The sequence below is a fragment of the Stegodyphus dumicola genome, chromosome 12 (genome assembly GCF_044657685.1).
Source record: "Stegodyphus dumicola isolate Sdum_Otavi_A_Nest chromosome 12, ASM4465768v1".
NCBI classification, from domain to species: Eukaryota; Metazoa; Arthropoda; class Arachnida; order Araneae; family Eresidae; genus Stegodyphus; species Stegodyphus dumicola.
In genome coordinates this window covers 79,720,836-79,734,182 of record NC_140779.1, presented here as the reverse complement: position 1 = coordinate 79,734,182, position 13,347 = coordinate 79,720,836, and the positions used below count along the sequence as shown (strand labels likewise).

Sequence of the window (13,347 nt, the reverse complement as noted above, 5' to 3'; positions counted from 1 at the left end):
ATATCATTTTCAATTTGTCTTAAGGGATCGGTTAATTAAGTTAGAATAATTCGAGAAAATAAATTTAATCTAAATGCAGAAAAAAAAATGTGTATAATTTAATAGGCCATATAAGGAAGCCGTAGGGTGTCTAGGTATGATTTTTTTAATGTTCAGTTTCAATTATTAGCTTTTCGAATTTCTTTTCTTAACTTCTAAGGTATTTCTCCCGCATTCTTCGTATGCCTTCGTGGTGTGGTGGTCTGCACGCTGGGCGCGTATTCCAGAGAGTCGTGGTTCGATTCCCGGCGAAGACGTTGCTAACTTTTCATCTCTCCGGCCTCAAAATTACCTAATGTCTCTACAAGCGTATCTAATGACAATTTAGAATTCATTGACTGTTTTAGTAAAACAGTACTAGATCATTGTTGCTTTGAAACAGTCCTTCGAAATAACGGAACGGATAAGGAATAGATAGCTCAAAGAAGTTTTTGCAACTATCTGTGAGAGTTTGTCTGTTTGTTTGTAACATACCTCCTCCGTAACGGTGGGGAGTTGCGGTTTGAGGAAGGCACCCCAGATTCCAAAAATTCTTGGGAAGCCATTTCTTCTTAGTACGAATATAATCAGCCGATATATTATTTAAAAACTCTGAGAACGCCAATGTTCTCCCTCGCTTTTCGGAGTGGCAACAGTCTTGCAGGCTGTAGATAACAATCTGCTTTATTTTGAAAAGTGTTGCCGTTGCGCGCCTTCAAATCGTAGAGTATGTTAAGAAAACTTTGTAAGTTTTACAAAATATGAAATAAAAATAGCAGTGCCAAACATTTAATACATTATTTCGAATTCAAAAAATTCGTGGGAAGCCATTTCGACTATTCTCATATTTGTATGACTTTAATTAGACGAGATATTAATTTAAAACTCTGAAAATACTAATTTTCGCACTCATTTTCTTGAGTGGCAACAGTCTGGCAGGTTGGGGATAAAAATGCTTTGTTTCAAAAAGTGTTGCTACTGATCTCTCTCAATCGTAGAGTTTGTTAATAAAAAATTTGTAAGTTTTACAAAATATGAAATAAAAATAGCATTGCCAAGCATTAAACGTATTATTATTATATAAGGTCATATTCTGACGCTGAAAAAAGCACGCAATTGCAAGTGACGTCATTGCATGTCGAACACTTTGCGTTAATATCAGCATTTTAAATAAATAACTGCTGTTGGAAACTTTTTTGATTCAGATTAGTATAACTGACACGTTATTGCCCTTTAGTTGTTTTATTCATATTGAGAAAATGTTGTTATATTACATTAAATTTAAATCATGACGTCATGCGTATTAATCTGAAGTATCAAGAGCTTTTGTTTCCTGGTTTGGTAACAAAAATTGGAAAGAATGAATTGATTTCATTCATACTGAAATGTTTTTATACATTTGCTTTCAGGTGGTACATAGAACTTATAAAATTTGCTTTGGCTGCAGCCCGCTAGTACGTTATCTAAATACTGTTCCGACTAATATTACATTATTCTGAATAGATCAGGAAAAAGAATTTTCTTGTTGATTCAAGTTCTCTGAGAACTGCCTTGTTAATTAAAGTTCTTTTAAGTTTCGTTAGACAAAACTGAATCTTTTCTGAATAGTGTGACGGAATTATTCATAAGCATTGCGCGTAAGATTGTCACATGGGTAACCAGCGGAGGAGCTTATTAGCATAAATGGCGCCAATCCTAGGTCACTTAATACCTTTTCATGCAAACAAAAAAATTCGTCAAATGTTTTCATCCATTTTAGTAATATATACTTTCAGCAATAAGCTTCGAAGAAAATTTAAGCACTTCGAAGAAATTTTCTTCAAGATGCTTTTTGCTATCTGTTTGCAGATATCTTGTCTTTGCAAAATAGAAAATATTACGGCTCTACAGAAATACTTGTTGTAAGCGTCCCAGTAATATACGTTATAAGTACATCTTGAATATTTCAACCTTTTTTTTTATTAAATAAATTAACGGCTCTTCATGTGACGTTAATTTAGTATAAAATAATACCGACTCCATCATTTTGAATATTGGATTTTTCTTTCAATATCTTTAATCTGGGGAGCTCATTCTTAAACCAGTAGACTTATCTCGACTAGTTAACATAAAATTATTTCAGGTGTTAAACAGAAATACCCATACCAGGACCTAATTGCAAGTTTTCTTAAACTTATTTATTTAATTTTTTAAATGATTTTCAGTTGTAAATTGTATGAGGTTTTAGTTTGTCTAAAGTGTTTATTTTAAAATTGTTATTTTTATTTCATGTTATTTATTGTTGTTGTTGTGACTTATCTCACTTGTCTTACAATAACATCAAAACAAGCCCACGAAATTCATCGTGGCACGAAGTGCAAAATTGCGTCTGTCGTTGGCAACAGGCTTGAGCACCTTTCAGGTGATAGGTGGGACTTTGTTCAGTTCCGCCCTCAGTTTTAACGGAGAGCGCCATGAAGTGTAAGGTTCCGAGTAGACCATAGAACTTATAAAATTTCCACCCCTCTTTCCTTTCCACCCCTCTTTCCTTTCCACCAACATTTCGAGACGACTTCCGGATTGGCGCACGTTTAGAGTGCCCCCAAGCCGCATAGACACTGTACAAGTACATTTACAAACATCCATGCCTTCTCCGAGATTCGAACCCTGGGCGCCGTTTTTTAGTTCGAACCACCGATCTTCCAGTGCCAGCTAAACGTGATACTGCTTACATCATAACAGCACACTCAGGAAAATGCGATTATTACTTAATATGCTCACCCACTATTTAAAAGGGCGAATAGCTATAGGCGCAAGACGCAGTTGAACAAATCCAGCGAATTAACATTTTCTATATTTTTAGCTAGAGCACCTCTGCATAAAGTTTTTTTTAGAGAAGAAAAACGTGGAAACTTAAACGTGCTCTTACCGGGATACGAACCATAGATGTATCAAAGTTAGTGGGACCTGCTAATCATTTACCTTGAAAGACCAAGCACGGGAAAATTGAATGATATTTTTATAAAATTTCTGCGAAGTCATGCATAACATGTGGATTTGAAAGTATATTTTGTTAACCAACCACATTAACTGCATAATTGATTATATAAAAGCAATTTGATATGAGTAGTAATGCAAAAACAAATACAAAATATTTTTATTGTTATTTATAAAGCGAAACGGAAAACGAATGGAACTTCCAGCGAACTAAGTATTATACCGGTACTAAGTTTCTAATTCCTTTTGAGAAAAAGCCCACCAGCGGCCGAGCGGTAAAGTTGCTGAACACTGAGGTTCAAATCCCGCGAACGGGCTGGCTGCATGGGCGTTTTCGTAGTTTTCCCCATGTGTAACGTGTATACGAGCCAGTTTCCCTTAAAAAAAGTCCTCCACGAAAGGCATCCCTCTCCTTAGGCAGATAGCCCTCGTGTGCTTTGCCATAATTAAATACACAAACACACACCACCTTTTGAGAAAAATCAGTATTACCTTGTTAATGTTATTTATAACGTCAAAACGTCTGAAGATGCGCATAAAAGTTTATTTAACAATCCTGTTTGGATGCAGTTTGGTTTCTTTGATTCTACTTAATTTTGTGTATCATTTATACACGCTTGTTTAGTAGTTCCTAATTTTTATGGTCACATACAATAATATTTAAAAATAAAGCTAACAAATTAGAAAATTTTATAAATCTGAATTTGATTGGCACTTGCTATGGAAATACGGAAAGGGTATAGGCGTATGGTATTGGTTAGCACCAGCTGTGACTAAGAGCCCTGCCAAAAGAGAGCGAGCAAGCAATGTTATCCTTTATTTATCCGATATTACGTAATTAGACTTACAGCATGTGAAAGAAAGGGAAAAAACAAGTTTTAAATTAACATACACATGAACGGAACATATTGTTAGGATTATATTCTTGGGAGATACGTCAATTATTCCTTCTTGAATTACAATAATGGCACAAATTGTATAAAAATTATACTCTCAGTATAATGTATGAAACATAAATTACATTGCAGAGATTTCATTAAAAATAAATTGATATGTTATTAAGAATTATATGCATTGCTTTTAAATCACTTAATTTGTAAAGTAAAATTGAAAAGATTTTATTTTACGCCAAATGGCAGCATTTCTAAGAATAAATTTACCAAGCCATGTGATTGATGAATGAATCACAAAAGTTGTGACGAAGATGGTTGTAAAATGTACTGCAACTTAATGTAATGTAACTGCCTTGAAAATGCAAAGACTGAGCTGGAGATGTTTCTTACGGCCAGTACAGCTATAGGTTTGGAAGCGGAAAAGAATAATATTTAGCTGAAACTCTTTAAGGGAGATTATTATTCTTTTACTAACAATTATAAGGTGTTTCTCCCGCCTTCTTAGCATGCCTTCGGGGTGTAGTAGTCAGCACACGCGGCGCGTATGCGAGAGGTCCGAGGTTCGAGTCCCGGCGAGGGCATTGCTCATTTTTCACATCTCCTGCTTCGAAATCAACTAATGTTTCTATACAGTTACTAAATATGTTATCATATTCAACATCTTTTATTAACTTTTTTATTATTTCGAATAAAGTACTCTTGATTGTATTTCAAATTATACGCATTAATAAATATCATTTTGGTTATATTTTAAATTATAGTCATCAATTACTACCAGTTTGTTTTCTAAAATCGCAAACTAATAAAGAATACGTTCAAAGTAGAATGCCATCAGTTATCATCAGTTTTGTTTGCAGAATTGTAATCTTATTTCGTACTTGTGTGAAGAATAATACGCAAAGCAGAATGTAACTGTACTAGCTACTGCAGGGTAAGAACTATGAAAATGGAATCTTAGAACTGAAATGCGTTAACTTTTACAAATAGAGCGTTAGAGCTTAGAATTTATTAAATTGTGGCTAAGGAAACTGGCTCGTATTCACGTTACACACGAAGAAAACTAAGAACTTCCTTATACTGCCAGCAAGTTTTGCCGGAATTTGATTTTGTCGATGAGTCTTCAGCGTCCTTATTCGCTCGACCGCTGACGGATCCTATAGCTTCTGCGAAACTTTAAAAATAATCAGAAGCATATGAATATAATGAAGTGTGTTACCTTTTATGAGAAAAAGCGTACAATAATTACCCTTCTCTTTAATGATCAACTGAACGAATAAAACTGTTTATCAATTTTTTTCATATTTAATCGAACGTAAGTGCTCGCTTGCTTACAATACTTTCAAAAACGGTGCTTTTTTAAAATTTAAAACCAATTATATGATACAACGTTTAATTCTTAAATAATATAAAAAGCTATTAAATATTTTCATTAGGTTTCGCAACATCAATGGACATAGAAAAGAGAATTTTGGAGAAAATTTGCCGCGTCCTTTGTACAAAAAAAGGTAAAATATACCAGTTTAGCCAACTAAAATTTAATCATGAAAATCGATGAATAGTATAACAGCAAATCCAATAGCTGAAAATTTTATTATAATGAAATTTTTGCAGTAAATTACTTAAAAAGATGCGGCACATTTTTAAGATGTAATTGCGAGTTTAAAAGCAGTTATTCACTAAAATACGAAAATTCAACGCAATAAAACGATAAACTCAGTTCTTTTTTTGCGTATCCTAATTTCGAAAATTTACGTTTTGTAGAAGATTAAATTTTTATTACCTTAATTCTGTGGTTCGGCAAGAGATAAGTTATTACGGAATTTCATTCTGTTCATGAAACCTTTTACACAACTAACAATCCGCGTATTTAAGGGAGTTTGTTTAGCACTAAGGGCTGTAGGGTAATATAGCAAAATCAGATTTTAAGGTAAAATTTTTTCCAATTTTACTGAGAATCTTTCATTTATAAAGAAATATTGGAATGTTAAAATTTTCACAGTAACTTCTCTAAGGTAGGGAATAAAAGATGTAAAATTCCTCGCGTCCCTGAGACGCACTATTGCAACCTTTTCTGCATATTTATTTGACTCGCAATTTATCATAGTACTTTTTTTTTAATTATGTATTCTTTATCTTTTTCCAGAGTAAAATTCTTAATTCTCCTTAATGAATATAACTGCAAAGTAAGAGGAGGAATGCAATACGTATTATTCAAAAACAAAATAAAATCCGGTTGATGCTTTCTCTTTTAATTCATATTCATATTATATTCTTTTAAGTAATGCAATGAAATTAGTATAGCACAATATGACTACTTTTCGAAGACCAAAAAATTCTGTATTATTTGAAATGAGTAATTTAACTGTCCATGCATAATTGAACATGGCAGAAAGTACAGTGGCTATTTGTCTAAGGAATTGAATTCGTTAAGATTTTTTGAAAGGATATTGTATGATATGTATGACGATATCTAAACATCAACACACTCATTCAGGCAGCCCATTCGCAAGGATTCGATGCCGAGTTGAGGCCTGGTGGTGCTGAGCCTTGGTTCAGGGGTGTTAACGATTCGTCGGCTCGAAATACTTTAAACATTTCGGCAAATCAAAGCCAATCTAAGGATGAATTTTAGCTAATTAAAAATAAAATTGAATTTTAAAAGATATTTCCCTGTTTATATTTCTGTGTGGATAATAACGAATTCAAAGAAAGACAATTTATAGTTACGGACGAATGTCGCTATAGTTATGTATAAAACTAAATCTTTGAAATCATTCTGTTTATTGGACGATTTCAAAAGCTTCTAGTACATCTACGCTATTACTTCTAGTACATCTACGCTTAAATGATACTTTAAAGGTGTCTAAAAGTACTTTTCCTTGTGTTTAATGTTATACCATACCTTAACTTGCCATTTCAGAAACTCCCGTAAATGCATTTCAATAGTTGATATCCCTTCCGAAGATGTTATACAAGTGTCCATCATTTAATATGGACATCCATTCTATATTCACAGGTTTAATATTAAATGAAAATCAGTCGTTTAATATCAGATATTCAAGCGTTTAATATTAGGTAAATTTATGCATTTAGGTATGCTAAATCGATTCCAAACGCTTAAATCGTCTAACAGGACATAGCGTTTGAACAACAGGCGTTGGAATTAAAGGAAGTTGTATTCACCAGATTTTCGTCACAGAAAGTGCTTTGGAAGATTTTAAAGAGGTTTAAATGAGTTTACTTTTTTTCCAACAAGTCTGCGTTTTGCAGTAAAAGTTTTAAATCACAGTTAGGCATTTTATAAGCATTCAACGGCAGGCAGAACTGAAGGAAGTTTTTTGAAGACACTAATATGTTTATCTCGTTCCGAAACAATGCAATCTACGTATCTTTGCCTGCTGAGATGGGTATTGTTTAATCAAATTATTCTTTTATTGTCATAGTACTTAGATATGCCACCATAATATTTCATACTGCTGTTCCAGAAATAAATTAGGTAGTAAAATAAACGAAAATATCTTCTAGTTATTTGTCTTAAATGAGAAGCTCTTGATCGGTATGGAAAGGCTTGTTAGAAAATGGCTCAAAATAATTCAGTACTGGAGACGGTTGCCTATCGGTTTGATTCTCGGCAGCGGTAGGCTAACGAGGTGCGCATTTTTACGGTTTTCTCCGTACGTAAAGTAAATCTGAGTCGTCAGTTGCCTTAAAGTACTCTATAAATGATATTCTATGCGTAAACAGCTCTCCCTTCATTTCTAAAATAGATTATCTATCTCTACACCTTAAAAATCTATTTTGTTAGCATAGCATTTTGTTAGTCTAGAAAGGTAGATAATTTAAATCAGCCTACGAATTAAGGAAATGGTGTATCATAAGAAAACAATGCATGGGAAAGAAATATCCACAGGTTTTGGAAAATAAATATTAGCCATTACTAGTATTACAAGTGATCTATAAGAACATTCAGATAACATGTCTTACTAAACACTATTAAATACATATATACCTTAAATAAAGTGAACTTTTGCGAGCAAATTCTAACATCTATGTTTGGAACATGAAAGATTCTAGCAGTTATTAATATCTATTAAAATTTGACGAGAATAAATATCAGCTTCTGTTAAAATTGATTGGACCTCTAGCTGACGCCTTCAGTCCCGACTGCGACAATATTCCTTATACAATTACTTGAATTCTATAAACTGTAAAACTTAAACTGTAAAATTAAATTTTCTTGTGGTTTTCATGGAACATCATATATTTAAATGCATAAAAAGTTTAATTATAACCGTTATAAGAATGTTAAAAGAAACAATATTATAAAAAGTGTAATAAGGAGTTTACTTTTATATATGCCAGTATATATATATATATTACATTTCTAAGGAAAGCCTAAAAAGGTATTAAAAATATTGGTCTACGAATTTCTACGTAAAGCAGATTTTAATAATGGAAACACAAAACCCTAAACCAGTACATATCATAAAAGCTTTTAGAAGCTCAAACTGCGTAAGAGAGATTGGGAAACATCGTTATTAACGTTCTATTTTAGTGTTTCAGGCATTATATGACTACGCATTTTATTGTGTAATTTTTACGTAGAAAAGACTGTGAAATAGTTTTATCAGATTTTTTATTATATGCAAAACTTCATTTTGAAACATTTTAAAGATTTCTCACTGATATTAATAATTAATATTTTCTGTAATATATATTAGATTTTACGTATTTTAAACATTTTCCATTACGTATTTTCCACTTTCCATAGTACTGTTTAGTATCTCTAGAATTAGAGAATATTACAAATCATATTTGACGCGAAGTTTTAGCATTTAAAAATGATATAAATTGCATAAAGCTTATTTAAGATATTTAAATAAAATTACTTTTTACTTACATTCTCAGAACTACATTTTAGATTCACAAATGAGCAAAGAATTATAATTTTTGGCAGCATAACGCTGCATTTCGAGGTTATGCATAATGTTACTTAATGTTTAAATTATTTTGGGCAATCTACGAATATTTTCTTTTTCATCTCTGCGTTAATATAGACATTACTGTTTCTTTCAGTATTTTAAATTATTGAACCCTGAATTGTATTAAGTTTACATTCGTTTATAAACATTTTGTATTTTTTTGAAACATCCACTAATTTTTAGTGTTTTTATTAGTCCGTTTAAAACTATATAATAAGATTCATAGCACACCATATGGTACTTTACGATAATATTAATTTTATATGCCCCTGATATGCGTAATATAAGAACGCATAACACATATCATTAAAAATTAATAATTTAATTGAAAAGTTTTAAATTTTAAAACACTTATTCATTAGCCCAAAGAGCGCTAGCCCAGAAGGGCTATTAATTTCGTTTTGGCATTTTGCGTTGATCCACTTTCTGCGTTAATTCACTTTTCAATCTGTTGCCACCGAATATTAGATCCCTGTATTATATTTAAAGAAATTAATGAAGAATCTGCATAAATGTATGTATGTTTCTCGCATTGTGATAAAACAACGGTACCTAGAGCCATCAAATTTTGAATAACATAATCTTCCACCGAATATGGGCATCTGGAAGCCCTAATTTGGAATTTGTTTTATTGTCGATTTCCTATTTTGTAACACTTTTACTTTAACGAATTTTGGCTTATCAAACTCAACGATTTCAAAGCAAGAAATGGCAACACTGTAAGAAAAAAAAAGCATTTTTATCTCCAGCGCACGTGACGGTATATCGGAAATTCTAAAGATATGTTCATTTTAAAATTTTTTGCGATATTGCTGTTGAGTTGAATTTTATGATTTAAATACAAAGAACATCATATTTAATAAATAAAGATAATACAAAAAAGTTAGAAAAACGCCCATTTGGGAGTAATGTGAAACCTGAAAGCTTTCAGGCCTTTTAATAAATAATTATTTTAGTATTTTTTAAATTTTTTATATTAATGACAATAATCATGCAAAGATATAATAAAATGCAAAGATATATTTTTTAATTAAATAAAAAATAATTTTCAAACTAAGTAACGAAAGCTAACTGAAATATGATATTAGTAATCGAAAATTATCTCCTATATAGACTGATAAATTTGATCAAAAAGAAGCGAATGAATTTCCGAAGACAAGAATGTGGTCATAATTACCCGACATTCAATTAAATTTTGATTTCCGATTTCAATGTTCATATTTAATTCCTGTTAACGGTAGATTTAAGGAAAAGATATTTTTTTTTGTTACAAGGATTTCTTTATTACTAGTTATTAGATCTAGAGGCATAGTTTAATTAAGTTTCAATTAAAGCTTTAAAATATATACTATTTTTGCAAAATTTAAAATTTTTCTCTAGAATATATAACGAAATTTATTTGATTAACTCTTATTTGAGTACATCCCTTCTTGCCTCGTTTTAAATACTATTTGGGTAAAATGTAAAATCCGTAAAATTTCCGTAAAAACAAAACCTGCTAATATCGAGTATTTTGTGATTTACGATATCCTTGCTGCATCTGTTAGTATTAAAAGCACTATTTTACTTGAGCGTCAAAGTTTATTAACAGAAAAAAATGCTTCTACGCAATTTGAAAACTAGTTCGTAACACTAAGGAGTACCTTTACCTTTTTCCGAAGTATGCAATTGTTAAAACAATTTAACATTTGAAAGATCTTATAATTTAAAACATGAACTCATATATTTTCAAACTTTTATATTCTACAAATTTGAAAGACTGACGTGAACTCACATTATTAAAATGATTTAATAACTACTACAAAACAAGAATTAACGTGGCATTTATTTGAAATCCTTAATCAATTAAATTTTAAACCATTTTATTTGCAAAGCTTCTATTTAAATTATAATTCGAGCATCTTATTCTCTGTAAGTAATCAGTATCTTAGTTTCGAACAGAGAGTTTAGTCCAATTGTCATTTTTAGTAAATACAAACATATTTTAACAATCGATCTCTACTGTTTCAGATATTTATCGAAAAAAATATTTGACGAGAAATATATAAATTTATACCTTTCAGTAAAATTCGTGTATTAAAAAACAAATTTCGTAACTTTAAGATTTCACTGTTATTAAAAATTGCAAAACAGTGATATGTTGTAAGATTTTCGCCTACTAAATAATATATTTCACAATGATGCGAAACATGATTTTTAGTTTCAAGTATAATGTTTCATTTAAATCGTTATTTTGCTTTTCCTCCGAGGAATATTACAACCATCACCAGAACAATGAATCTTTTAAAAACCTTTCATTTTATATCCACGTTAAGTTTCAAAAAATTATATTTAATTTTAAAGTTCTGGAAACGTTTTTAATGCTATTAGGGTTGTTTCAGTTTTAACATTGAAAACATTTCTCTTTTAAAATCACGAGAAGGAAATATTTGTTTAAGGAATTTAAAAACATTTCAATTCAAAATGGCTTATATTTGCTGAAGCTAAATTATAGAATTTTTTATTAGTATTTATAACCTATGTATACAAAGATACCAGGACAGAACTAACCCACATAAAGACAGAAATAATCCAAATATTTTGGGCATAACCAGTGTGGGAATCGCCAAAATGTTTAACTAATATTTTTTCTTCTTAGAAACTTCCTTGTACCATATTGAATAAAATAATATGGTAACAGCAATTGTGTGTAAACGTGTGGTAAAGGACCATTTTAGAGAAATATAAAAATATTACATCTTCTCTTTTGACTTTAGAGAGAGCTCTGACGATTTTATAAACATCAAGTACCCGATTATAGGTTAAATAATCAAGGAAAATGCAATTCTTTCAAAATAATTGGTTTTAAAGGACGTTTTACATCGCAAGCTTATTTATCGAATTCGTTTGCTATCCATTAAAGAATCCAGAATTAAAGAAAAGAATGGTAAAAGAGTGAAATTAAATAGTCATCACCATAAATATAACTATCATATTCTCTTACGATCCTTAAAGAATCAATTAATTTAAATAAAATCAGTAGAAATTAGTATTGAATTAATTGAATTAATGAGAATGGTACCAAGCTTCTAAGCTGGCTAGGAGAGTTTCTGAGGCGTGCGTTCACTATATAAGCATACTGATTTCGCACTGACATCAAATTTCTGATTTATTTGATTGGATAAATGGTATAGAAAACTACTCAATGATTTTTAATATCACTTTTAACTAGAACCCAGTTTTTAATAATTGCTTTGCCGTATAGAGAACCAATGATTTGCTATGCCTGTATATATAGGCAGGGCGTAAGGTTTCTAGAAAAAGAAAAATCAGCTGTAATTTGCAAGTTACATCGACTCGTAAAAGTTCTTACCTTGAGTCGACTTTAAACTTTCTCCTCCGAAGATGATTGAAGCCAATCAGCTGACTGACTTTTGTGCCATGTGGGCGCTAAGCTTGGGCACTTTGCCAGTCATTCACTTTGTTTATTTACACGCTATCGTTCCTTCGATATTGCCGTTTATTACCGCAATAAAACAGGATGTCAACGCGTGGGGCTGGAGCTCCTCCGGCCACGTGGTTTTCTTTTTTCATCACCCGCAGTCGCATGCAAAGTTGGGGAGAGTTCCGACCGCGCGGGACTTAGGCAGGAGGAGAGAGAGAGACTGTTCGGTTTCTTCTTCCGTCTCCTGCGCTATCTCGGCCACGACTGAATCCCTCTCTTCTGGCGGCCCGCTTCCCAATGCCTCAGGGCTTGTCTCTCTCTCTCTCTCTCTTTCTCATTCGCTCTCTCTCACCGTCCCCCCCTTCGCTCTATCCTACGCGTAATGACTTTTATTGATCCTCCCCGTGCATTGGCTGCCACCAGAAGGAAAAGTGGGGAGGGTGAGATATAAAGGGGGAGGGAAGCGCCTCGAGACCTGCTGCAGTAGCGCCACCACTTCCACTTCTATCTTTTCGTTTCTAGGGCACAAAGAGTTGGCCTGTTTTGTTTACCTCTGCCGACACCGCCGGCCCTATCAGCTGCTCGCTCCCCCTTTCTCGGTCTCCCTCCCTCCTTCCCCGAACCTCCCTTTTCAGAATGCACGTGTTTTCTTCTTTCGGATTTTCTCTCTCTCTCTTCCCCTTCTTTCTCTCTCTCTCTCTCCAGCGACTCTCTGCGTTTAATTGATATCCAGCGCGGAACGGCAATCAATTCGACTCCGACTCCAACAGCAATTTCTAGGACGGGAAAAGATTAAAAAGGCTTTAATTCGTCTCTCTTATTGATCACCCATATATATGTATGGATGAAGATATACCTACCAGAGGGGAGAAAAAAGGAAGAAAAAGCTTCCAGATAGCTTCGTCATTCACCTTATTCGAAAATGTTTTGACGATTCTATCAAGCCGAGTAACGATTTCTGAGACCATTTTATCAAGCATTCTATTATACATACCTCCGTTGTTTGCTATATTTGAATCGCCATAGTATTATTGATCTTTAATCTGAAATTCAC

The 13,347-nt window shown here is 32.4% G+C and overlaps 1 protein-coding gene across 9 annotated transcripts in view; it reads right to left on the bottom strand.

Moving 5' to 3' along the window:
• LOC118187366 (uncharacterized) overlaps nt 1–12,606 on the bottom strand; it is a 554,527-nt gene extending 541,921 nt beyond the window's left edge. For all 9 annotated transcript variants that reach the window (XR_015038239.1, XM_085806623.1, XM_085806627.1 and 6 more), the window contains exon 1: nt 12,222–12,606. The gene's annotated coding sequence lies outside the window, so the exon portion shown is untranslated. The remainder of the gene's footprint in view (nt 1–12,221) is intronic.
• Between the last annotated feature and the right edge of the window lie 741 nt (nt 12,607–13,347).